Source organism: Cryptomeria japonica, unplaced genomic scaffold, assembly GCF_030272615.1.
Source record: "Cryptomeria japonica unplaced genomic scaffold, Sugi_1.0 HiC_scaffold_80, whole genome shotgun sequence".
NCBI classification, from domain to species: Eukaryota; Viridiplantae; Streptophyta; class Pinopsida; order Cupressales; family Cupressaceae; genus Cryptomeria; species Cryptomeria japonica.
The window spans coordinates 492993-520000 of record NW_026728902.1 but is presented as its reverse complement, the minus strand read 5'-3'; the positions used below and the strand labels follow the sequence as shown (position 1 = coordinate 520000).

At 61.6% G+C, this 27008-nt stretch overlaps 3 non-coding genes across 3 annotated transcripts; all 3 read left to right on the top strand.

Moving 5' to 3' along the window:
• The first annotated feature begins 12571 nt into the window (after positions 1 to 12571).
• On the top strand, positions 12572 to 12690 carry LOC131864179 (5S ribosomal RNA). Its single transcript, XR_009363018.1, has one exon. It is a non-coding gene; the product is annotated as a 5S ribosomal RNA (ribosomal RNA).
• A 5915-nt stretch (positions 12691 to 18605) lies between these two features.
• On the top strand, positions 18606 to 18724 carry LOC131864266 (5S ribosomal RNA). The gene has a single exon (XR_009363105.1). It is a non-coding gene; the product is annotated as a 5S ribosomal RNA (ribosomal RNA).
• Positions 18725 to 24639: 5915 nt separating this feature from the next.
• LOC131864265 (5S ribosomal RNA) lies at positions 24640 to 24758 on the top strand. The gene has a single exon (XR_009363104.1). It is a non-coding gene; the product is annotated as a 5S ribosomal RNA (ribosomal RNA).
• The last annotated feature ends 2250 nt before the right edge of the window (positions 24759 to 27008 follow it).

Sequence of the window (27008 nt, the reverse complement as noted above, 5' to 3'; positions counted from 1 at the left end):
TCGAAGCGGTCTAAGAATCGGGCGCACTTGGGGCGACTACCAGTGCCAACCCCTTATCCCGCGGTGCGTCCGACACACAGAAATTTCCAAGGCGGCCAAGGAGCCTCCCCGCATAGCAATCGGGGTGTGAGGTTACGGATGCAGCATTGATAGCAATCGAGGTGGGAGGCGAAGGATGCAGAAGTGAGAGCCGAGGGATGTAGCAGAGATAGCAATCGGGGTGTGTGATGCAGAAGAGATAGCAATCGAGGTGTGCGGTGGGAAGGGCCCAGCAGCCAGAATGCATGAAGCGACGGATGAAGCAGTGATGACAACCGGGCTGTGAGGAGAGGAGGGATGCAGCCAAGAAAGCAATCAGGGCTCGAGGCAAGGGATGCATCAAGGATAGCAATCATGTTGTGAGGCGAGATTCCAAAGGCTAAACGTGAGAGGCTGCAGGGTCGACTCAGAGAGGTCTATGCATGTGAGAGGCTGAAAGCAAGGTCAACTCGGAGCGGTCTATGCATCGGGCGCGCTTGGGGCGACTACCAGTGCCAACCCCTTATCCCGCGACGCGTCCGACAAAGAGAACGTTCCAAGGCGGCAGAGGAGGTTACCAGCCGAAGGATGCAGTAGCAATAACAGGTATAGTTCCGCGGCGGCCGAGAAGACTCACCGCATAGGAATCGGGATGCGAGGCGAGGGATGCGGCGGGAAGGCCCCGACGGCTAAACGGAAGAGGCTGCAGGGCCGCCTCGGAATGGTCCAAGCATCGGACGCGATTGGGACGACTACCAGTGCCAACCCCTTATCCCGCGATGCGTCCGATACACAGATAGTTCCAAGGCGGCCGAGGAGCCTCACCGCATATCAATCGGGGTGCGAGGCGAGGGATGGGGCGGGAAGGCCCCAACGGCTAGACGGAAGAGGCTTCAGGGCCACCTCGGAATGCTCCAAGCATCGGACGCGCTTGGGGCGACTACCAGTGCCAACCCCTTATCCCGCGATGCGTCCGATACACAGATGGTTCCAAGGCGGCCGAGGAGCCTCACCGCATAGCAATCGGGGGTGCGAGGCGAGGGATGGGGCGGGAAGGCCCCAACGGCTAGACGGAAGAGGCTTCAGGGCCGCCTCGGAATGGTCCAAGCATCGGACGCGCTTGGGGCGACTACCAGTGACAACCCCTCATCCCGCGATGCGTCCGATACGAAGATGGTTCCAAGGCGGCCGAGGAGCCTCACCGCATAGCAATCGGGGTGCGAGGTGGGGGATGCGGCGAGATGGCCCCAACGGCTAGACGGAAGAGGCCACAGGGCCGCGTCGGAATAGTCCAAGCATCGGACGCGCTTGGGGCGACTACCAGTGACAACCCCTTATCCCGCGATGCGTCCGATACGAAGATAGTTCCAAGGCGGCCGAGGAGCCTCACCGCATAGCAATCCGGGTGCGAGGTGGGGGATGCGGCGAGATGGCCCCAACGGCTAGACGGAAGAGGCTGCAGGGCCGCCTCGGAATAGTCCAAGCATCGGACGCGCTTGGGGCGACTACCAGTGACAACCCCTTATCCCGCGATGCTTCCGATACGAAGACAGTTCCAAGGCGGCCGAGGAGCCTCACCGCATAGCAATGGGGGTGCGAGGTGAGGGATGCGGCGAGATGGCCCCAACGGCTAGACGGAAGAGGCCACAGGGCCGCCTCGGAATAGTCCAAGCATCGGACGCGCTTGGGGCGACTACCAGTGACAACCCCTTATCCCGCGATGCATCCGATACGAAGATAGTTCCCAGGCGGCCGAGGAGCCTCACCGCATAGCAATCGGGGTGCGAGGCGAGGGATGCGGCGAGATGGCCCCAAAGGGTAGACGGAAGAGGCTGCGGGGCCGCCTCGGAATAGTCCAAGCATCGAACGCGCTTGGGGCGACTACCACTGCCAACCCCTTATCCCGCGATGCGTCCGATACACAGATAGTTCCGAGGCGGCCGAGGAGCTGGGGGATGCGGCGAGATGGCCCCAACGGCTAGACGGAAGAGGCTGCAGGGCCGCCTCGGAATAGTCCAAGCATCGGACGCGCTTGGGGCGACTACCAGTGACAACCCCTTATCCCGCGATGCGTCCGATACACAGATAGTTCCGAGGCGGCCAAGGAGCCTCACCGCATAGCAATCGTGGTGCGAGGTGGGGGATGCAGCGAGATGGCCCCAACGGCTAGACGGAAGAGGCTGCAGGGCCGCCTCGGAATGGTCCAAGCATCGGACGCGCTTGGGGCGACTACCACTGCCAACCCCTTATCCCGCGATGCGTCCGATACACAGATAGTTCCAAGGCGGCCGAGGAGCCTCACCGAATAGCAATCGGGGTGCGAGGCGAGGGATGCGGCGAGAAAGCCCCAACGGCTAGAGGGAAGAGGCTTCAGGTCCGCCTCGGAATGGTCCAAGCATCGGACGCGCTTGGGGCGACTACCAGTGACAACCCCTTATCCCGCGACGCGTCCGATACACAGATAGTTCCAAGGCGGCCGAGGAGCCTCACCGCATAGCAATCGGGGTGCGAGGCGAGGGATGCGGCGAGAAGGACCCAACGGCTAGACGGAAGAGGCTTCAGGGCCGCCTCGGAATGGTCCAAGCATCGGACGCGCTTGGGGCGACTACCAGTGACAACCCCTTATCCCGCGACGCGTCCGATACACAGATAGTTCCAAGGCGGCCGAGGAGCCTCACCGCATAGCAATCGGGGTGCGAGGCGAGGGATGCGGCGAGAAGGACCCAACGGCTAGACGGAAGAGGCTTCAGGTCCGCCTCGGAATGGTCCAAGCATCGGACGCGCTTGGGGCGACTACCAGTGACAACCCCTTATCCCGCGACGCGTCCGATACACAGATAGTTCCAAGGCGGCCGAGGAGCCTCACCGCATAGCAATCGGGGTGCGAGGCGAGGGATGCGGCGAGAAGGACCCAACGGCTAGACGGAAGAGGCTTCAGGGCCGCCTCGGAATGGTCCAAGCATCGGACGCGCTTGGGGCGACTACCAGTGACAACCCCTTATCCCGCGATGCGTCCGATACACAAATAGTTCCAAGGCGGCCGAGGAGCCTCACCGCATAGCAATCGGGGTGCGAGGCGAGGGATGCGGCGAGAAGGACCCAACGGCTAGACGGAAGAGGCTTCAGGGCCGCCTCGGAATGGTCCAAGCATCGGACGCGCTTGGGGCGACTACCAGTGACAACCCCTTATCCCGCGACGCGTCCGATACACAGATAGTTCCAAGGCGGCCGAGGAGCCTCACCGCATAGCAATCGGGGTGCGAGGCGAGGGATGCGGCAAGAAGGACCCAACGGCTAGACGGAAGAGGCTTCAGGGCCGCCTCGGAATGGTCCAAGCATCGGACGCGCTTGGGGCGACTACCAGTGACAACCCCTTATCCCGCGACGCGTCCGATACACAGATAGTTCCAAGGCGGCCGAGGAGCCTCACCGCATAGCAATCGGGGTGCGAGGCGAGGGATGCGGCGAGAAGGACCCAACGGCTAGACGGAAGAGGCTTCAGGTCCGCCTCGGAATGGTCCAAGCATCGGACGCGCTTGGGGCGACTACCAGTGACAACCCCTTATCCCGCGACGCGTCCGATACACAGATAGTTCCAAGGCGGCCGAGGAGCCTCACCGCATAGCAATCGGGGTGCGAGGCGAGGGATGCGGCGAGAAGGACCCAACGGCTAGACGGAAGAGGCTTCAGGGCCGCCTCGGAATGGTCCAAGCATCGGACGCGCTTGGGGCGACTACCAGTGACAACCCCTTATCCCGCGACGCGTCCGATACACAGATAGTTCCAAGGCGGCCGAGGAGCCTCACCGCATAGCAATCGGGGTGCGAGGCGAGGGATGCGGCGAGAAGGACCCAACGGCTAGACGGAAGAGGCTTCAGGGCCGCCTCGGAATGGTCCAAGCATCGGACGCGCTTGGGGCGACTACCAGTGACAACCCCTTATCCCGCGATGCGTCCGATACACAGATAGTTCCAAGGCGGCCGAGGAGCCTCACCGCATAGCAATCGGGGTGCGAGGCGAGGGATGCGGCGAGAAGGACCCAACGGCTAGACGGAAGAGGCTTCAGGGCCGCCTCGGAATGGTCCAAGCATCGGACGCGCTTGGGGCGACTACCAGTGACAACCCCTTATCCCGCGACGCGTCCGATACACAGATAGTTCCAAGGCGGCCGAGGAGCCTCACCGCATAGCAATCGGGGTGCGAGGCGAGGGATGCGGCGAGAAGGACCCAACGGCTAGACGGAAGAGGCTTCAGGGCCGCCTCGGAATGGTCCAAGCATCGGACGCGCTTGGGGCGACTACCAGTGACAACCCCTTATCCCGCGACGCGTCCGATACACAGATAGTTCCAAGGCGGCCGAGGAGCCTCACCGCATAGCAATCGGGGTGCGAGGCGAGGGATGCGGCGAGAAGGACCCAACGGCTAGACGGAAGAGGCTTCAGGGCCGCCTCGGAATGGTCCAAGCATCGGACGCGCTTGGGGCGACTACCAGTGACAACCCCTTATCCCGCGACGCGTCCGATACACAGATAGTTCCAAGGCGGCCGAGGAGCCTCACCGCATAGCAATCGGGGTGCGAGGCGAGGGATGCGGCGAGAAGGACCCAACGGCTAGACGGAAGAGGCTTCAGGGCCGCCTGGGAATGGTCCATGCATCGCACGCGCTTGGGGCGACTACCAGTGACAACCCCTTATCCCGCGACGCGTCCGATACACAGATAGTTCCAAGGCGGCCGAGGAGCCTCACCGCATAGCAATCGGGGTGCGAGGCGAGGGATGCGGCGAGAAGGACCCAACGGCTAGACGGAAGAGGCTTCAGGGCCGCCTCGGAATGGTCCAAGCATCGGACGCGCTTGGGGCGACTACCAGTGACAACCCCTTATCCCGCGACGCGTCCGATACACAGATAGTTCCAAGGCGGCCGAGGAGCCTCACCGCATAGCAATCGGGGTGCGAGTCGAGGGATGCGGCGAGAAGGACCCAACGGCTAGACGGAAGAGGCTTCAGGGCCGCCTCGGAATGGTCCAAGCATCGGACGCGCTTGGGGCGACTACCAGTGACAACCCCTTATCCCGCGATGCGTCTGATACACAGATAGTTCCAAGGCGGCCGAGGAGCCTCACCGCATAGCAATCGGGGTGCGAGGCAAGGGATGCGGCGAGAAGGACCCAACGGCTAGACGGAAGAGGCTTCAGGGCCGCCTCGGAATGGTCCAAGCATCGGACGCGCTTGGGGCGACTACCGTTGCCAACCCCTTATCCCGCGATGCGTCTGATACACAGATAGTTCCGAGGCGGCCGAGGAGCCTCACCGCATAGCAATCGGGTTGCGAGGCAGATTATTGGGAAGGGAACCCCCTGGGATGCGGCTCAAGCAGTGCCCAAAGGGACTGGAATGCGGAATCACATCGAGAGACCCAAATGCTATACGAGGGCTCAAATCGAATTATCGATTTGGCCACGACATGGACGCATCGGAACGACTACCTTTGCCGAACCACTCGCAATTGCATCCATACCGAAACCAATAGACATTTCCGTTAGAGCCCTCGCATAGCATTCGGGAATCTCGCATGCCCCTCTAAATCGACCAATGCTGGCGCTCAACGAAAATCCGAGCGCTACCACCGTTCGAGCGCCAGCATTGGTCGAGTTAGAGGGGCACGGGGGAGAATGCTCCAGTCAACACCTCCCCTATATAAGTTATTTGTCCGATTCTCGCACAACCGTAGTCTGCCTCGTCGAATCAAACAACGGTCCCAGATTCCGACTTCCGTTCCGTAGAGACCCAAAAGCTAGATGGAGGCTCGCAAGAAAGAGAGTCGGCGCATAGCAATCGGGTTTCTCGAACGTTTAGGGACCGAGCTCACTTGCGGATAGGGCAAAATCCGCCAAGCAACCCAAAAGCTAGACGGGGGCTCGAATCGAATCGCCTAGGCGGCCACAACAACGACGTGTTGGATCGACTACCAGTGCCAAACCATTCAGCAAGACTAGTCTGTGTCGAGGCCGGATAGAGATTCTCAGAGAGCGCCCGTATAGCATTTAGGAGACCTGCCGCGTCCCTCACACTCGACAAATGGTGGTGCACGTTTATAAATCCGAGCGATCCCAACCCTTTCAAGCACCAACATCGGTCGAGATAGAGGGGCACGGAGGGGGCTGCGTGAGACAACACAGTCCCCTATATAAGTTATTTGTCCGATTCTCACACATCCGAAGAATGGTCATCAAATCGGACAACAGCCCAAACTTCCGACTTCCGTCCCAGAAAGCCCAAGAGCTATCTAAAACGTTCATGGCCGGAACTCGATCGCGGCTATACCAGTCCGCCAAGCAACCCAAAAGCTAGACTGGAGCTCTAGTCGAATCACCTCTGTGGCCATTGCAAGGACGTGTTGGAGCGACTACCATTGCCGAACCATTCCGCAGGTCGAGTCCATACCAAGGCCGCATAGAGATTCACGATGAGCTCCTGCATAGCAATCAGGAGACTTGCCGTGTCCATCACAATCGATAAATCCTGGTGCAAGATTTTTGCATCCGAGCGCTCCAACCAGTCGAGCACCAGCATCAATCGACATAAACGGGCACGGGGGGAGGATGCTCGAGAACACTACCTCCCCTATATAAGTTATTTGTCCGATTCTCAAGCAGCCGAAGTCTGGTCATCGAATCGGGTCAAAGACCACAACTTCCGACTTTACCCACAATGCAAGTCATCGAATCGAACATCGGCCCCCGAGTCGGACTCCATGCGTATGTCAGGTCATCGGACCCAAATTCCGCCTTCCTGCGCATGGCGGGCCATCAATATCAACTCGGTCATCGGACCCAAACTCCGCCTTTCTGCGCATGGCACGCCTTCAAATCGGTCATCGGACCCAAATTCCGCCTTCCTGTGCATGGCGGGCCATCAACATCAACTCGGTCATCGGACCCAAATTCCGCCTTTCTGCGCATGGCACGCCATCAACTCGGTCATCGGACCCAAATTCCGCCTTCCTGCGCATGGCAGGTCATCGGACACAAATTCAGACCTCGCCAATATGCCTACGTATCGAATCGGTCATCGGACCCAACTTCCGACTTCATCCATACTGTAGGGTCTTTGAGGTTGGCGCGGTGCGCTCAACCCGGGGAGTCGACCCATCGAAGCATACACCTCCCCTATATAAGCTATTTGTCCGATTCCCACACCTGTGTAGTTTGCACCTCTGACCAGGACATCGACCCCAACTTCCGAACTCGACTGCAACGACGGCACCAGCGCCTTGGTGCGCACCTTGCGACGCACAGTCCCAACATTCGCCTTCCTGCACATGGCAGGTCATCGGACCCAAATTCCGACCTCGCGAGTATGCCTACATATCGAATCGGTCATCGGACACAACTTCCGACTTCATCCATACCGTAGGGTCTTTGAGGTTGGCGCGGTGCGCTCAACCCGGGGAGTCGACCCAACGAAGCATACACCTCCCCTATATAAGCTATTTGTCCGATTCCCACACCTGTGTAGTTTGCACCTCCGATCAGGACATCGACCCCAACTTCCGAACTCGCCTGCAACGACCGAACCAGCGCCTTGGTGCGCACCTTGCAACGCACAGTGCCAACATTCGCCTTCCTGCACATGGCAGGTCATCGGACCCAAATTCCGACCTCGCGAGTATGCCTACATATCGAATCGGTCATCGGACCCAACTTCCGACTTCATCCATACCGTAGGGTCTTTGAGGTTGGCGCGGTGCGCTCAACCCGGGGAGTCGACCCAACGAAGCATACACCTCCCCTATATAAGCTATTTGTCCGATTCCCACACCTGTGTAGCTTGCACCTCCGATCAGGACATCGACCCCAACTTCCGAACTCGACTAAAAAGACCGCACCAGCACCTTGGTGTGCACCTTGCAACGCACAGTGCCAACATTCGCCTTCCTGCACATGGCAGGTCATCGGACCCAAATTCCGACCTCATGAGCATACCTACTAATCGAATCGGTCATCGGACCCAACTTCCGACTTCATCCATACCGTAGGGTCTTTGAGGTTGGCGCGGTGCGCTCAACCTGGGGAGTCGACCCATCGAAGCATACACCTCCCCTATATAAGCTATTTGTCCGATTCCGACACCTGTGTAGTTTGCACCTCCGCTCAGGACATCGACCCCAACTTCCGAACTCGCCTGCAACGACCGAACCAGCGCCTTGGTGCGCACCAAAAGTGCGCACTTTTGGAGGGCACTTTTGTGCGCTCCAAAGGTGCGCACTTTTGGAGGGCACTTTTGTGCGCTCCAAAGGTGCGCACTTTTGGAGGGCACTTTTTGGAGGGCACTTTTGTGCGCTCCAAAGGTGCGCACTTTTGGAGGGCACTTTTTGGAGGGCACTTTTCTGCACTCCAAAGGTGCGCACTTTTGGAGGGCACTTTTTGGAGGGCACTTTTCTGCGCTCCAAAGGTGCGCACTTTTGGAGGGCACTTTTTGGAGGGCACTTTTCTGCGCTCCAAAGGTGCGCACTTTTGGAGGGCACTTTTTGGAGGGCACTTTTCTGCGCTCCAAAGGTGCGCACTTTTGGAGGGCACTTTTGTGCACTCCAAAGGTGCACACTTTTGGAGGGCACTTTTTGGAGGGCACTTTTCTGCACTCCAAAGGTGCGCACTTTTGGAGGGCACTTTTTGGAGGGCACTTTTGTGCGCTCCAAAGGTGCGCACTTTTGGAGGGCACTTTTTGGAGGGCACTTTTGTGCGCTCCAAAGGTGCGCACTTTTGGAGGGCACTTTTGTGCACTCCAAAGGTGCGCACTTTTGGAGGGCACTTTTCCTGCGCTCCAAAGGTGCACACCTAGGTGAGCACCTTCGACCACACCTTGTAGCACACCAAACTCTGACTTTCGACTTCATCCGCAATGCAGGGTCTTTGAGGTTGGCGCAATGCGCACAACCAGGGGAGTCGACCCATCAAACCCAACACCTCCCCTATATAAGCTATTTGTCTGATTCTCATACATGCGTAGCCTGCAGGAGCAATTAGGACATCGACCCCAACTTTCGGCTTCTAAACGAAAACAAGGTCTTTGAGGTTGGTGTAATGCGAACAACTAGGGGAGTCAACCCATCAAACCCAACACCTCCCCTATATAAGCTATTTGTCTGATTCTCATACATGTGTAGTCTACAGGAGCAATTAGGACATCGACCCCAACTTTTGACTTCTTAACGAAAACAAGGTCTTTGAGGTTGACGTAATGCGCACAACCAGGGGAGTCGACCCATCAAACCCAACACCTCCCCTATATAAGCTATTTGTCCGATTCTCATACATGTGTAGCCTACAGGAGCCATTAGGACATTGACCCCAACTTTTGACTTCTTAACGAAAACAAGGTCTTTGAGGTTGGCGTAATGCGCACAACCAAGGGAGTTGACCCATCAAACCCAACACCTCCCCTATATAAGCTATTTGTCTGATTCTCATACATGTGTAGCCTGCAACAACGATTAGGACATCCACCCCAACTTCTGAATTCGTCTGCGTTGACCGCACCAAAGGTGCACGCCTTGGTGCTCACCAAAATCCGACTTCCGACTTCTTCTGCTATGCGGGGTCTTTGAGGTTGGCGCAGTGCGCACAACCAGGGGAGTCAACCCACCGAATGCAACACCTCCCCTATATAAGCTATTTGTCTGATTCTCATACATGCGTAGACTGCAGCAATGATTAGGACATCCACCCCAACTTTTGACTTCTTAAACAAGACAGGGTCTTTGAAGTTGGTGCAGTGCACACAACCAGGGGAGTCGACCCATCAAACGCAACACCTCCCCTATATAAAGCTATTTGTCCGATTCTCATACGTGTAGTCTGCAGCAGCGATTAGGACATCGACCCCAACTTCCGAATTCGTTTGCATTGACCGCACCAAAGGTGCACGCCTTGGTGTGCACCTTGGAGTGCACTTTGGTGCTCACCTCGGTGCACACTTTGGTGTGCACCTCGGTGTGCACCAAAGGTGCGCACCTTGGAGCGCACCAAAGGTGTACACTTTGGAGCGCACCACATAGGGTCTTTGAGAGGTTGGCGCAGTGCGCACACCAAGGTGGGTGTTGAGGTGCGTGCCGAGGTGGGTGGGTGCTAGGGTGCGCTCCATGGTGGGTGCCAGGGTGGGTGCGTGCTAGGGTGGATTCCAAAGAGGGTCATAGGGTGGGTGCCAAGGTGGGTTGGTGATATAGTGGGTTCAAAGGTGGGTACTAGGGTGGGTTCCAAGGTGGGTCACAAGTTGGGTGCCAGGATGCGTGGGTGTTAGGTTGGGTGCCAAGGTGGGCTCCTGCGTGGGTGGGTGCTAGGGTGGGTTTCAAGGTGGACGCGAGGGCGGGTGCCAAGGTGGGTAACAAGTTGGGTGTTAGGATGGGTGAGTGCTAGAGTGGGTGCCAAGGTGGGTGGGTGCTAAGGTGGATGCCAAGGTGGTTCACAGGGTGGGTGGGTTCTAGGGTGAGTTCCAAGGTGGGTCACAGGTTTAGTGCTAGGGTGCGTGTCAAGGCGGGTGTCGAGGTGCCTGGGTGCTAGGGTGTGGATGCCAATGTGGGTCATAGGGTGGGTACTAGGGTGGGCTGCAATGTGGGTGCCAAGGTGGGTAACATGCTCGGTTGGTTCTAAATTGGGTGTCAGGGTGGGTGTGCACCCACCTTGCCCGAGGTGGGTGCCAAGGTGCCAGTGTGGGTGGGTGCTAAGGTGGATGCCAAGGTGGGTGAGAAGGTGGGTGATAGGTTGAGTGGTAGGATGGGTGGGTGCCAAGATGGGTCACAGGGTGGGTGCAAGGGTGGGTAGGTGCTAGGGTTGGTGTCAGGGTGGGTGGGTGCTAGGTTGGGTTCCAAGGTGGGTGCGAGGGTGAGTGTCAAGGTGGGTCACAGGTTAGGTGCTAGGATGGGTGAGTGCTAGGGTGCAAAGGTGCCAGGGTGGGTGCTAGGATGGGTCGATGCTAGGGTGAGTGGCAAGGTGGGTCCACAAGTGTCAAGGTGGGTGCCGAGGTGGGTGCCAACTTGGGTTCCAAGGTGGGTGCCAAGTGGGCGACTGCTATGGTGGATGCCAAGGTGGGTCACGGGGTGGGTGCCAAGTTGCTAGGTTGTGTTCCAAGGTGGGTGCCAACGTGGCTGCTAGGGTGCGTGGGTTAAAGGGTGTGTCACAACGTGGGTGCCAGGATGGGTGCGCACCCACACTGGCCAAGACGGGTGCAAGGTTGGGTTCCAAGCCCGGTCACAGGCTGGGTGCTAGGATGGGTGGGTGCCAAGGTGGGCACCAGGGTGGGTGCACCCACCCTGGCCAAGGTGGGTCACGGGGTGGGTCCTAGGGTGGGTAACAGGGTGGGTACTAAGGTGCGTGCCAAGGTGGGTCATGGGGTGGGTGCCAAGGTGGGCACCAGGGTGGGTGTGCACCAACCCTAGCCAGGGTAGGTCACGGGGTGGTTGTCGGGGTGGGCGTCAAGGAGCCAAGGTGGGTGGCAAGTAGCCAAGTTGCGTGCCAAGGTGGGTGTCGGGGTGGGTGCCAAGGATCCAAGGTGGGTGCCAAGGAACCAAGGTGGGTGTCTGGGTGGGTGCCGAGGTGGGAGCCAGGGTGGGTCCCAAGGTGAGTGCAAAGGTGGGTGCCAGGGTCAAGGTGAGTGCCAATGTGGGTTCCAAGGTGCCAGGGTCAGGGTGAGTGCCAATGTGGGTTCAAAGGTGCTAAGTTGGGTGCGAGGTTGGGTGCGAGGGTGGGTGGGTGCCAAGGTGTGCTAGGTGGAAGCCCGGGTGGGTCGGCATCCCATGGGTGTCGAGTTGGGTGCCTGATGGGTGCTTCTTGTCAAGTTTTAGTCGTCGGGACTCATTTCGAGCCTTAGAGGTCGTTTCTTGTCCGGTTGCCCTGTCTTCGACCTGGGAACCCAATTTTGGTCCTCGGGTCCCATTTTTTTTTGTCTCGCATCCCACTTTTGGCCTGTGGCCTTTTCGGGGTCGATTCTCGTTTTGGGCATCAGAGCATGTTTCTTCTCCTAAAACCCAATATTTGTTTATTAAGTCTCGGAACACATTTTTGTTCTCGTGGACCCATCATGGGTCTTGGAACGCATTTGTGGTCCTTGGGTCCCATTTTGCATCCCGAAACTTGTGTTTTGGTGCTTGATCCCTATTTTGGGTGCCCACCTTGCACCAAGTGCGCACCCGGGGCAAACCGAGCGCCTTGGTGCACCGGGGCAAGATCGAGCGTGCACCCGAGGCGCCCCGAACATGCACCAAGGTGCACTCGGCCCACATGTGAGCGCAGGTCGTTGCGCCCGAGGTGGTGTGTGGGCACCGCGTTGCAGACGGGACACTGCACGCACACGACGCCCCGTCCAGGTGCACGCACGTAGGCCGGGCCGGGTGCACACCCGACGCCCTAGCAAGGTGCGCGCACCCGGGCAGGGCTCACACTTGGCGAACGGGGCGCACTTCGCGAGGGAGGGTGTGCACCTCGACGGGGGTGGGTGGCCGGGGTGGATTCGCACGTGGGTCGCGGTTTGCTAAGTACACACTGCGACAAGCTCATAACGGGTGCGATCATACCAGCGTTAGTGCACCGGATCCCATCAGAACTCCGCAGTTAAGCGCGCTTGGGCCGGAGTAGTACTGGGATGGGTGACCTCCCGGGAAGTCCCGGTGTTGCACCCTTTTTTAGTTTTTCGCCGGGCGTCGCAATGCTATTTGAATAAACCTTTTGCCCGTTTGCGTTCTCGTCGGGGCCGGGCCGGGCCGGGGTGCGCTGCCCGCACTACCGCGCGCGCGGGGGCGACACCGAGCGCGCACCCGAGGCGCCCCGAGCACACAGGCCACGGTGCAACCCGGGCGTTGTGCGCGCACCCCGGTGCGCCCGAGGTGCTGCGCGCGCACCCAGGTGAAATCGGTGTGCACCTCGGCCAGTGCGCGCTCGGTCGAGTCGCGCACGTTGGCCAAGGTGCACGGTGATGTTTCTTACTCTAAGGTTCCGCACCAGACGCCCGGGACAGGTGAGCGAAGCTGGGCGGGGCCGGGTGCGCGGCCGGGGCAGGTGCACGCAGCTGGAGAGAGCTTTGGAGCACACCAGAGGTGCGCACCTTGGAGCACACTTCGGAGCGCACCAATGATGCGCTCCATTCAAAAGTTTCCTGAAAAGGCAAAAAAAGTTGAGATTATAGAATTTCCCACTTGAGAGATTGTAAAAAAAAAAAATTTAAAATGAAGGAAACGCGGGTGCCAAGGTGTGCGCGCCCGGGTGCGCAGCCCAGCCAAGGTGTGCGCACCAAGGCGCCCACCCTGGCGAAGGTGCACGCAAGGTGCGCACCCGAGGCAAACCGGACAATTAACCCAACTTTCGACTTCGCGCGCACCTGCGCACCTTGGAGCGCACTTCGGAGCGCTCCTTGGTGCGCACCAATCTTGGGCACCTCGGAGTGCACCATGGCGCCCACCAAGGTGCGCACCCGGGGCAAACCGAGCTCCGACTTCGTGCGCACCTTGGAGCGCACGAAAGGTGCGCACCATGGCGCCCACCAAGGTGCGCAGCCCAGCCAAGGCGTGCGCATCAAGGTGCGCACCCTGGCGAAGGTGCGCACCCGGGGCAAACCGAGCTCCGACTTCGTGCGCACCTTGGAGCGCACAAAGGGTGCGCAACCCAGCCAAGGTGTGCGCACCCCGGGCAAACCGAGCTCCGAATCGTGCGCACCTTGGAGCACACTTCGGAGCCCTCCTTGGTGCGCACCGATGTTGCGCACCTCGGAGCGCACCCGGGGAAAACAATGCAATTAACCCGACTTTCGACTTCGTGGGCACCTCGGAGCGCTCTCGGGTTCGCACCTCGGAGCACACCGAGGTGCGCACCTTTGATGCGCTGCCTTCACCAATTTCCAGAAAAGGCAAGAAAACATTGAGAAGGTGTGCGCACCGAGGTGCCCACCCTGGCGAAGGTGCACGCGAGGTGCGCACCCGGGGCAAACCGGGCTCCGACTTCGTGCACGCCATGCTGCGCACCTTGGAGGGCCATGGTGCGCACCTTGGAGCACACTTCGGAGCGCTCAATGGTGCCCAACCCAGCCAAGGTGCCCACCGCGGCGAAGGTGCACGCGAGGTGCGCACCCGGGGCAAACCGGGCTCCGACTTCGTGCACGCCGCACCTTGGAGCACACTTCGGAGCGCTCCTTGGTGCGCACCAGGGCGCGCAACCCAGCCGAGGTGCCCACCCCGGCGAAGGTGCACGCGGGGTGCGCACCCGGGGCAAACCGGGCTCCGACTTCGTGCACGCCATGGTGCCCACCGCGGCGAAGGTGCACGCGAGGTGCGCACCCGGGGCAAACCGGGCTCCGACTTCGTGCACGCCGCACCTTGGAGCACACTTCGGAGCGCTCCTTGGTGCGCACCAGGGCGCGCAACCCAGCCGAGGTGCCCACCCCGGCGAAGGTGCACGCGAGGTGCGCACCCGGGGCAAACCGGGCTCCGACTTCGTGCACGCCATGGTGCCCACCGCGGCGAAGGTGCACGCGAGGTGCGCACCCGGGGCAAACCGGGCTCCGACTTCGTGCACGCCGCACCTTGGAGCACACTTCGGAGCGCTCCTTGGTGCGCACCATGGTGCCCACCAGGGCGCGCAACCCCGCCGAAGGTGCACGCGAGGTGCGCACCCGGGGCAAACCGGGCTCCGACTTCGTGCACGCCGCACCTTGGAGCACACTTCGGAGCGCTCCTTGGTGCGCACCAGGGCGCGCAACCCCGCCGAAGGTGCACGCGAGGTGCGCACCCGGGGCAAACCGGGCTCCGACTTCGTGCACGCCATGGTGCGCACCAGGGTGCCCACCGCGGCGAAGGTGCGCACCCGGGGCAAACCGGGCTCCGACTTCGTGCACGCCGCACCTTGGAGCACACTTCGGAGCGCTCCTTGGTGCGCACCAGGGCGCGCAACCCAGCCGAGGTGCCCACCCCGGCGAAGGTGCACGCGAGGTGCGCACCCGGGGCAAACCGGGCTCCGACTTCGTGCACGCCATGGTGCCCACCGCGGCGAAGGTGCGCACCCGGGGCAAACCGGGCTAGGACTTCGTGCACGCCGCACCTTGGAGCACACTTCGGAGCGCTCCTTGGTGCGCACCATGGTGCCCACCAGGCCGCGCAACCCAGCCAAGGTGTGCGCACCAAGGTGCACGCGAGGTGCGCACCCGGGGCAAACCGGGGTCCGGCTTCGTGCACGCCGCACCTTGGAGCACACATCGGGGCGCTCCCGGGTTCGCACCGGCGTTGCGCACCGTGGTGGGCACCTCGGAGCGCACCGTGGTGGGCACCTCGGAGCACACCAAGGTGGGCAGCGAGGTGCGCACCTTTGATGCGATGCCTTCACTAATTTCCATAAAAGGCAAAAAAAAACGAGATTTTAAAATTTCCGTTTTGAAAGATAGTGAGAAAAAGGGAATGCTGGTGCCATCTTGAGCCCGCCCTGGTGCGCAGCCCAGCCAAGGTGTGCGCACCAAGGTGCCCACCCTGGCGAAGGTGCGCGCCCGGGCAATTAACCCAACTTCCAACTTCGCGCGCGCCAGGGTGGGAGCGCACCCAACAACCGGGCCTGGGAAGAGCCAATGCGAGAAACCCCACCAAACGCTCTGACAAAAAAAGAGGGGGCGCTCCAGTAACCCCGCTTCGGAGCGCACCCTGGGCAAACCCAGCGAGGGTGCCCACCCCGGCCAAGGTGCAGGCGAGGTGCGCACCCGGGGCAAACCGGGCTCCGACAACGTGCACGCCGCACCTTGGAGCACACTTCGTAGCGCTCCCGGGTGCGCACCTCAGAGCACACCAAGGTGGGCAGCGAGGTGCGCACCTTTGATGCGCTGCCTTCACTAATTTCCAGAAAAGGCAAAAAAAAGAGGAGATTTTAAAATTTCCGTTTTGAAAGATAGTGAAAAAAACGGAACGCGGGTGCCATCTTGAGCCCGCCCTGGTGCACAGCCCAGGTAAGGTGCCCACCCTGGCAAAGGTGCGCACCCGGGCAATTAACCCTACTTCCGACTTCGTGCGCGCCAGGGTGGCAACCGGGCCTGGGAAGAGCCAATGCGAGAAACCCCACCAAACGCTCCGACAAAAAAAGAGGCGGCGCTCCAATAACCCCGCTTCGGAGCGCAGCCGGGGCAAACCCAGCCAAGGTGCCCACCCCGACGAAGGTGCACGCGAGGTGCGCACCCGGGGCAAACCGGGCTCCGACAACGTGCACGCAGCACCTTGGAGCACACTTCGAAGCACTCCCGGGTGCCCACCGGCGTTGCGCACCGTGGTGGGCAGCGAGGTGCGCACCTTTGATGCGCTGCCTTCACTAATTTCCAGAAAAGGCAAAAAAAAATGAGATTTTAAAATTTCCGTTTTGAAAGATAGTGAAAAAAACGGAACGCGGGTGCCATCTTGAGCCCGCCCTGGTGCGCAGCCCAGGCAAGGCATGCGCACCAAGGTGCCCACCCGCGGTGCACGCCCGGGGCAAACCGGGCTCCGACTTCGTGCAGGCCGCACCTTGGAGCACACTTCGGAGCGCTCCTTGGTGCGCACCATGGTGCCCACCAGGGCGCACCCGGGGCAAACCGGGCTCCGACTTCGTGCACGCCGCACCTTGGAGCACACATCGGAGCGCTCCCAGGTTCGCACCAGCGTTGCGCACCTTTGATGCGCTGCCTTCACTAATTTCCAGAAAAGGCAAAAAAAAACGATATTTTAAAATTTCCGTTCTGAAAGATAGTGAAAAAAACGGAACGCGGGTGCCATCTTGAGCCCTTCCTGGTGCGCAGCCCAGGCAAGTTGTGCGCACCAAGGTGCCCACCCTGGCGGAGGTGCGCGCCCGGGGCAAACCGGGCTCCGACTTCGTGCACTGCATGGTGCCCACCAAGGCGCGCAACCCAGCCAAGGTGCCCACCGCAGCGAAGGTGCACGCGAGGTGCGCACCCGAGGTGCACACCCGGGGCAAACCGAGCTCCGACTTCGTGCACGCCGCACCTTGGAGCACACTTCAGAGCGCTCCTTGGTGCGCACCAGGGCGCGCAACCCAGCCAAGGTGCTCACCCCGGCGAAGGTGCACGCGAGGTGCGCACCCGGGGCAAGCCGGGCTCGGACTTCGTGCACGCCGCACCTTGGAGCACACATCGGAGCGCTCCCGGGTTCGCACCAGCATTGCGCACCTTTGATGCGCTGCCTTCACTAATTTCCAGAAAAGGCAAAAAAAAAAAAAAAACGAGATTTTAAAATTTCCGTTTTGAAAGATAGTGAAAAAAACGGAACGCGGGTGCCATCTTGAGCCCGCCCTGGTGTGCAGCCCAGGCAAGTTGTGCGCACCAAGGCACCCACCCTGGCCAAGGTGGGTCACGGGGTGGGTCCTAGGGTGGGTAACGGGGTGGGTACTAAGGTGCGTGCCAAGGTGGGTCATGGGGTGGGTGCCAAGGTGGGCACCAGGGTGGGTGTGCACCAACCCTAGCCAGGGTAGGTCACGGGGTGGTTGTCGGGGTGGGCGTCAAGGAGCCAAGGTGGGTGGCAAGTAGCCAAGTTGCGTGCCAAGGTGGGTGTCGGGGTGGGTGCCAAGGATCCAAGGTGGGTGCCAAGGAACCAAGGTGGGTGTCTGGGTGGGTGCCGAGGTGGGAGCCAGGGTGGGTCCCAAGGTGAGTGCAAAGGTGGGTGCCAGGGTCAAGGTGAGTGCCAATGTGGGTTCCAAGGTGCCAGGGTCAGGGTGAGTGCCAATGTGGGTTCAAAGGTGCTAAGTTGGGTGCGAGGTTGGGTGCGAGGGTGGGTGGGTGCCAAGGTGTGCTAGGTGGAAGCCCGGGTGGGTCGGCATCCCATGGGTGTCGAGTTGGGTGCCTGATGGGTGCTTCTTGTCAAGTTTTAGTCGTCGGGACTCATTTCGAGCCTTAGAGGTCGTTTCTTGTCCGGTTGCCCTGTCTTCGACCTGGGAACCCAATTTTGGTCCTCGGGTCCCATTTTTTTTTGTCTCGCATCCCACTTTTGGCCTGTGGCCTTTTCGGGGTCGATTCTCGTTTTGGGCATCAGAGCATGTTTCTTCTCCTAAAACCCAATATTTGTTTATTAAGTCTCGGAACACATTTTTGTTCTCGTGGACCCATCATGGGTCTTGGAACGCATTTGTGGTCCTTGGGTCCCATTTTGCATCCCGAAACTTGTGTTTTGGTGCTTGATCCCTATTTTGGGTGCCCACCTTGCACCAAGTGCGCACCCGGGGCAAACCGAGCGCCTTGGTGCACCGGGGCAAGATCGAGCGTGCACCCGAGGCGCCCCGAACATGCACCAAGGTGCACTCGGCCCACATGTGAGCGCAGGTCGTTGCGCCCGAGGTGGTGTGTGGGCACCGCGTTGCAGACGGGACACTGCACGCACACGACGCCCCGTCCAGGTGCACGCACGTAGGCCGGGCCGGGTGCACACCCGACGCCCTAGCAAGGTGCGCGCACCCGGGCAGGGCTCACACTTGGCGAACGGGGCGCACTTCGCGAGGGAGGGTGTGCACCTCGACGGGGGTGGGTGGCCGGGGTGGATTCGCACGTGGGTCGCGGTTTGCTAAGTACACACTGCGACAAGCTCATAACGGGTGCGATCATACCAGCGTTAGTGCACCGGATCCCATCAGAACTCCGCAGTTAAGCGCGCTTGGGCCGGAGTAGTACTGGGATGGGTGACCTCCCGGGAAGTCCCGGTGTTGCACCCTTTCTTAGTTTTTCGCCGGGCGTCGCAATGCTATTTGAATAAACCTTTTGCCCGTTTGCGTTCTCGTCGGGGCCGGGCCGGGCCGGGGTGCGCTGCCCGCACTACCGCGCGCGCGGGGGCGACACCGAGCGCGCACCCGAGGCGCCCCGAGCACACAGGCCACGGTGCAACCCGGGCGTTGTGCGCGCACCCCGGTGCGCCCGAGGTGCTGCGCGCGCACCCAGGTGAAATCGGTGTGCACCTCGGCCAGTGCGCGCTCGGTCGAGTCGCGCACGTTGGCCAAGGTGCACGGTGATGTTTCTTACTCTAAGGTTCCGCACCAGACGCCCGGGACAGGTGAGCGAAGCTGGGCGGGGCCGGGTGCGCGGCCGGGGCAGGTGCACGCAGCTGGAGAGAGCTTTGGAGCACACCAGAGGTGCGCACCTTGGAGCACACTTCGGAGCGCACCAATGATGCGCTCCATTCAAAAGTTTCCTGAAAAGGCAAAAAAAGTTGAGATTATAGAATTTCCCACTTGAGAGATTGTAAAAAAAAAAAATTTAAAATGAAGGAAACGCGGGTGCCAAGGTGTGCGCGCCCGGGTGCGCAGCCCAGCCAAGGTGTGCGCACCAAGGCGCCCACCCTGGCGAAGGTGCACGCAAGGTGCGCACCCGAGGCAAACCGGACAATTAACCCAACTTTTGACTTCGCGCGCACCTGCGCACCTTGGAGCGCACTTCGGAGCGCTCCTTGGTGCGCACCAATCTTGGGCACCTCGGAGTGCACCATGGCGCCCACCAAGGTGCGCACCCGGGGCAAACCGAGCTCCGACTTCGTGCGCACCTTGGAGCGCACGAAAGGTGCGCACCATGGCGCCCACCAAGGTGCGCAGCCCAGCCAAGGCGTGCGCATCAAGGTGCGCACCCTGGCGAAGGTGCGCACCCGGGGCAAACCGAGCTCCGACTTCGTGCGCACCTTGGAGCGCACAAAGGGTGCGCAACCCAGCCAAGGTGTGCGCACCCCGGGCAAACCGAGCTCCGAATCGTGCGCACCTTGGAGCACACTTCGGAGCCCTCCTTGGTGCGCACCGATGTTGCGCACCTCGGAGCGCACCCGGGGAAAACAATGCAATTAACCCGACTTTCGACTTCGTGGGCACCTCGGAGCGCTCTCGGGTTCGCACCTCGGAGCACACCGAGGTGCGCACCTTTGATGCGCTGCCTTCACCAATTTCCAGAAAAGGCAAGAAAACATTGAGAAGGTGTGCGCACCGAGGTGCCCACCCTGGCGAAGGTGCACGCGAGGTGCGCACCCGGGGCAAACCGGGCTCCGACTTCGTGCACGCCATGCTGCGCACCTTGGAGGGCCATGGTGCGCACCTTGGAGCACACTTCGGAGCGCTCAATGGTGCCCAACCCAGCCAAGGTGCCCACCGCGGCGAAGGTGCACGCGAGGTGCGCACCCGGGGCAAACCGGGCTCCGACTTCGTGCACGCCGCACCTTGGAGCACACTTCGGAGCGCTCCTTGGTGCGCACCAGGGCGCGCAACCCAGCCGAGGTGCCCACCCCGGCGAAGGTGCACGCGGGGTGCGCACCCGGGGCAAACCGGGCTCCGACTTCGTGCACGCCATGGTGCCCACCGCGGCGAAGGTGCACGCGAGGTGCGCACCCGGGGCAAACCGGGCTCCGACTTCGTGCACGCCGCACCTTGGAGCACACTTCGGAGCGCTCCTTGGTGCGCACCAGGGCGCGCAACCCAGCCGAGGTGCCCACCCCGGCGAAGGTGCACGCGAGGTGCGCACCCGGGGCAAACCGGGCTCCGACTTCGTGCACGCCATGGTGCCCACCGCGGCGAAGGTGCACGCGAGGTGCGCACCCGGGGCAAACCGGGCTCCGACTTCGTGCACGCCGCACCTTGGAGCACACTTCGGAGCGCTCCTTGGTGCGCACCATGGTGCCCACCAGGGCGCGCAACCCCGCCGAAGGTGCACGCGAGGTGCGCACCCGGGGCAAACCGGGCTCCGACTTCGTGCACGCCGCACCTTGGAGCACACTTCGGAGCGCTCCTTGGTGCGCACCAGGGCGCGCAACCCCGCCGAAGGTGCACGCGAGGTGCGCACCCGGGGCAAACCGGGCTCCGACTTCGTGCACGCCATGGTGCGCACCAGGGTGCCCACCGCGGCGAAGGTGCGCACCCGGGGCAAACCGGGCTCCGACTTCGTGCACGCCGCACCTTGGAGCACACTTCGGAGCGCTCCTTGGTGCGCACCAGGGCGCGCAACCCAGCCGAGGTGCCCACCCCGGCGAAGGTGCACGCGAGGTGCGCACCCGGGGCAAACCGGGCTCCGACTTCGTGCACGCCATGGTGCCCACCGCGGCGAAGGTGCGCACCCGGGGCAAACCGGGCTAGGACTTCGTGCACGCCGCACCTTGGAGCACACTTCGGAGCGCTCCTTGGTGCGCACCATGGTGCCCACCAGGCCGCGCAACCCAGCCAAGGTGTGCGCACCAAGGTGCACGCGAGGTGCGCACCCGGGGCAAACCGGGGTCCGGCTTCGTGCACGCCGCACCTTGGAGCACACATCGGGGCGCTCCCGGGTTCGCACCGGCGTTGCGCACCGTGGTGGGCACCTCGGAGCGCACCGTGGTGGGCACCTCGGAGCACACCAAGGTGGGCAGCGAGGTGCGCACCTTTGATGCGATGCCTTCACTAATTTCCATAAAAGGCAAAAAAAAACGAGATTTTAAAATTTCCGTTTTGAAAGATAGTGAGAAAAAGGGAATGCTGGTGCCATCTTGAGCCCGCCCTGGTGCGCAGCCCAGCCAAGGTGTGCGCACCAAGGTGCCCACCCTGGCGAAGGTGCGCGCCCGGGCAATTAACCCAACTTCCAACTTCGCGCGCGCCAGGGTGGGAGCGCACCCAACAACCGGGCCTGGGAAGAGCCAATGCGAGAAACCCCACCAAACGCTCTGACAAAAAAAGAGGGGGCGCTCCAGTAACCCCGCTTCGGAGCGCACCCTGGGCAAACCCAGCGAGGGTGCCCACCCCGGCCAAGGTGCAGGCGAGGTGCGCACCCGGGGCAAACCGGGCTCCGACAACGTGCACGCCGCACCTTGGAGCACACTTCGTAGCGCTCCCGGGTGCGCACCTCAGAGCACACCAAGGTGGGCAGCGAGGTGCGCACCTTTGATGCGCTGCCTTCACTAATTTCCAGAAAAGGCAAAAAAAAGAGGAGATTTTAAAATTTCCGTTTTGAAAGATAGTGAAAAAAACGGAACGCGGGTGCCATCTTGAGCCCGCCCTGGTGCACAGCCCAGGTAAGGTGCCCACCCTGGCAAAGGTGCGCACCCGGGCAATTAACCCTACTTCCGACTTCGTGCGCGCCAGGGTGGCAACCGGGCCTGGGAAGAGCCAATGCGAGAAACCCCACCAAACGCTCCGACAAAAAAAGAGGCGGCGCTCCAATAACCCCGCTTCGGAGCGCAGCCGGGGCAAACCCAGCCAAGGTGCCCACCCCGACGAAGGTGCACGCGAGGTGCGCACCCGGGGCAAACCGGGCTCCGACAACGTGCACGCAGCACCTTGGAGCACACTTCGAAGCACTCCCGGGTGCCCACCGGCGTTGCGCACCGTGGTGGGCAGCGAGGTGCGCACCTTTGATGCGCTGCCTTCACTAATTTCCAGAAAAGGCAAAAAAAAATGAGATTTTAAAATTTCCGTTTTGAAAGATAGTGAAAAAAACGGAACGCGGGTGCCATCTTGAGCCCGCCCTGGTGCGCAGCCCAGGCAAGGCATGCGCACCAAGGTGCCCACCCGCGGTGCACGCCCGGGGCAAACCGGGCTCCGACTTCGTGCAGGCCGCACCTTGGAGCACACTTCGGAGCGCTCCTTGGTGCGCACCATGGTGCCCACCAGGGCGCACCCGGGGCAAACCGGGCTCCGACTTCGTGCACGCCGCACCTTGGAGCACACATCGGAGCGCTCCCAGGTTCGCACCAGCGTTGCGCACCTTTGATGCGCTGCCTTCACTAATTTCCAGAAAAGGCAAAAAAAAACGATATTTTAAAATTTCCGTTCTGAAAGATAGTGAAAAAAACGGAACGCGGGTGCCATCTTGAGCCCTTCCTGGTGCGCAGCCCAGGCAAGTTGTGCGCACCAAGGTGCCCACCCTGGCGGAGGTGCGCGCCCGGGGCAAACCGGGCTCCGACTTCGTGCACTGCATGGTGCCCACCAAGGCGCGCAACCCAGCCAAGGTGCCCACCGCAGCGAAGGTGCACGCGAGGTGCGCACCCGAGGTGCACACCCGGGGCAAACCGAGCTCCGACTTCGTGCACGCCGCACCTTGGAGCACACTTCAGAGCGCTCCTTGGTGCGCACCAGGGCGCGCAACCCAGCCAAGGTGCTCACCCCGGCGAAGGTGCACGCGAGGTGCGCACCCGGGGCAAGCCGGGCTCGGACTTCGTGCACGCCGCACCTTGGAGCACACATCGGAGCGCTCCCGGGTTCGCACCAGCATTGCGCACCTTTGATGCGCTGCCTTCACTAATTTCCAGAAAAGGCAAAAAAAAAAAAAAAACGAGATTTTAAAATTTCCGTTTTGAAAGATAGTGAAAAAAACGGAACGCGGGTGCCATCTTGAGCCCGCCCTGGTGTGCAGCCCAGGCAAGTTGTGCGCACCAAGGCACCCACCCTGGCCAAGGTGGGTCACGGGGTGGGTCCTAGGGTGGGTAACGGGGTGGGTACTAAGGTGCGTGCCAAGGTGGGTCATGGGGTGGGTGCCAAGGTGGGCACCAGGGTGGGTGTGCACCAACCCTAGCCAGGGTAGGTCACGGGGTGGTTGTCGGGGTGGGCGTCAAGGAGCCAAGGTGGGTGGCAAGTAGCCAAGTTGCGTGCCAAGGTGGGTGTCGGGGTGGGTGCCAAGGATCCAAGGTGGGTGCCAAGGAACCAAGGTGGGTGTCTGGGTGGGTGCCGAGGTGGGAGCCAGGGTGGGTCCCAAGGTGAGTGCAAAGGTGGGTGCCAGGGTCAAGGTGAGTGCCAATGTGGGTTCCAAGGTGCCAGGGTCAGGGTGAGTGCCAATGTGGGTTCAAAGGTGCTAAGTTGGGTGCGAGGTTGGGTGCGAGGGTGGGTGGGTGCCAAGGTGTGCTAGGTGGAAGCCCGGGTGGGTCGGCATCCCATGGGTGTCGAGTTGGGTGCCTGATGGGTGCTTCTTGTCAAGTTTTAGTCGTCGGGACTCATTTCGAGCCTTAGAGGTCGTTTCTTGTCCGGTTGCCCTGTCTTCGACCTGGGAACCCAATTTTGGTCCTCGGGTCCCATTTTTTTTTGTCTCGCATCCCACTTTTGGCCTGTGGCCTTTTCGGGGTCGATTCTCGTTTTGGGCATCAGAGCATGTTTCTTCTCCTAAAACCCAATATTTGTTTATTAAGTCTCGGAACACATTTTTGTTCTCGTGGACCCATCATGGGTCTTGGAACGCATTTGTGGTCCTTGGGTCCCATTTTGCATCCCGAAACTTGTGTTTTGGTGCTTGATCCCTATTTTGGGTGCCCACCTTGCACCAAGTGCGCACCCGGGGCAAACCGAGCGCCTTGGTGCACCGGGGCAAGATCGAGCGTGCACCCGAGGCGCCCCGAACATGCACCAAGGTGCACTCGGCCCACATGTGAGCGCAGGTCGTTGCGCCCGAGGTGGTGTGTGGGCACCGCGTTGCAGACGGGACACTGCACGCACACGACGCCCCGTCCAGGTGCACGCACGTAGGCCGGGCCGGGTGCACACCCGACGCCCTAGCAAGGTGCGCGCACCCGGGCAGGGCTCACACTTGGCGAACGGGGCGCACTTCGCGAGGGAGGGTGTGCACCTCGACGGGGGTGGGTGGCCGGGGTGGATTCGCACGTGGGTCGCGGTTTGCTAAGTACACACTGCGACAAGCTCATAACGGGTGCGATCATACCAGCGTTAGTGCACCGGATCCCATCAGAACTCCGCAGTTAAGCGCGCTTGGGCCGGAGTAGTACTGGGATGGGTGACCTCCCGGGAAGTCCCGGTGTTGCACCCTTTTTTAGTTTTTCGCCGGGCGTCGCAATGCTATTTGAATAAACCTTTTGCCCGTTTGCGTTCTCGTCGGGGCCGGGCCGGGCCGGGGTGCGCTGCCCGCACTACCGCGCGCGCGGGGGCGACACCGAGCGCGCACCCGAGGCGCCCCGAGCACACAGGCCACGGTGCAACCCGGGCGTTGTGCGCGCACCCCGGTGCGCCCGAGGTGCTGCGCGCGCACCCAGGTGAAATCGGTGTGCACCTCGGCCAGTGCGCGCTCGGTCGAGTCGCGCACGTTGGCCAAGGTGCACGGTGATGTTTCTTACTCTAAGGTTCCGCACCAGACGCCCGGGACAGGTGAGCGAAGCTGGGCGGGGCCGGGTGCGCGGCCGGGGCAGGTGCACGCAGCTGGAGAGAGCTTTGGAGCACACCAGAGGTGCGCACCTTGGAGCACACTTCGGAGCGCACCAATGATGCGCTCCATTCAAAAGTTTCCTGAAAAGGCAAAAAAAGTTGAGATTATAGAATTTCCCACTTGAGAGATTGTAAAAAAAAAAAATTTAAAATGAAGGAAACGCGGGTGCCAAGGTGTGCGCGCCCGGGTGCGCAGCCCAGCCAAGGTGTGCGCACCAAGGCGCCCACCCTGGCGAAGGTGCACGCAAGGTGCGCACCCGAGGCAAACCGGACAATTAACCCAACTTTCGACTTCGCGCGCACCTGCGCACCTTGGAGCGCACTTCGGAGCGCTCCTTGGTGCGCACCAATCTTGGGCACCTCGGAGTGCACCATGGCGCCCACCAAGGTGCGCACCCGGGGCAAACCGAGCTCCGACTTCGTGCGCACCTTGGAGCGCACGAAAGGTGCGCACCATGGCGCCCACCAAGGTGCGCAGCCCAGCCAAGGCGTGCGCATCAAGGTGCGCACCCTGGCGAAGGTGCGCACCCGGGGCAAACCGAGCTCCGACTTCGTGCGCACCTTGGAGCGCACAAAGGGTGCGCAACCCAGCCAAGGTGTGCGCACCCCGGGCAAACCGAGCTCCGAATCGTGCGCACCTTGGAGCACACTTCGGAGCCCTCCTTGGTGCGCACCGATGTTGCGCACCTCGGAGCGCACCCGGGGAAAACAATGCAATTAACCCGACTTTCGACTTCGTGGGCACCTCGGAGCGCTCTCGGGTTCGCACCTCGGAGCACACCGAGGTGCGCACCTTTGATGCGCTGCCTTCACCAATTTCCAGAAAAGGCAAGAAAACATTGAGAAGGTGTGCGCACCGAGGTGCCCACCCTGGCGAAGGTGCACGCGAGGTGCGCACCCGGGGCAAACCGGGCTCCGACTTCGTGCACGCCATGCTGCGCACCTTGGAGGGCCATGGTGCGCACCTTGGAGCACACTTCGGAGCGCTCAATGGTGCCCAACCCAGCCAAGGTGCCCACCGCGGCGAAGGTGCACGCGAGGTGCGCACCCGGGGCAAACCGGGCTCCGACTTCGTGCACGCCGCACCTTGGAGCACACTTCGGAGCGCTCCTTGGTGCGCACCAGGGCGCGCAACCCAGCCGAGGTGCCCACCCCGGCGAAGGTGCACGCGGGGTGCGCACCCGGGGCAAACCGGGCTCCGACTTCGTGCACGCCATGGTGCCCACCGCGGCGAAGGTGCACGCGAGGTGCGCACCCGGGGCAAACCGGGCTCCGACTTCGTGCACGCCGCACCTTGGAGCACACTTCGGAGCGCTCCTTGGTGCGCACCAGGGCGCGCAACCCAGCCGAGGTGCCCACCCCGGCGAAGGTGCACGCGAGGTGCGCACCCGGGGCAAACCGGGCTCCGACTTCGTGCACGCCATGGTGCCCACCGCGGCGAAGGTGCACGCGAGGTGCGCACCCGGGGCAAACCGGGCTCCGACTTCGTGCACGCCGCACCTTGGAGCACACTTCGGAGCGCTCCTTGGTGCGCACCATGGTGCCCACCAGGGCGCGCAACCCCGCCGAAGGTGCACGCGAGGTGCGCACCCGGGGCAAACCGGGCTCCGACTTCGTGCACGCCGCACCTTGGAGCACACTTCGGAGCGCTCCTTGGTGCGCACCAGGGCGCGCAACCCCGCCGAAGGTGCACGCGAGGTGCGCACCCGGGGCAAACCGGGCTCCGACTTCGTGCACGCCATGGTGCGCACCAGGGTGCCCACCGCGGCGAAGGTGCGCACCCGGGGCAAACCGGGCTCCGACTTCGTGCACGCCGCACCTTGGAGCACACTTCGGAGCGCTCCTTGGTGCGCACCAG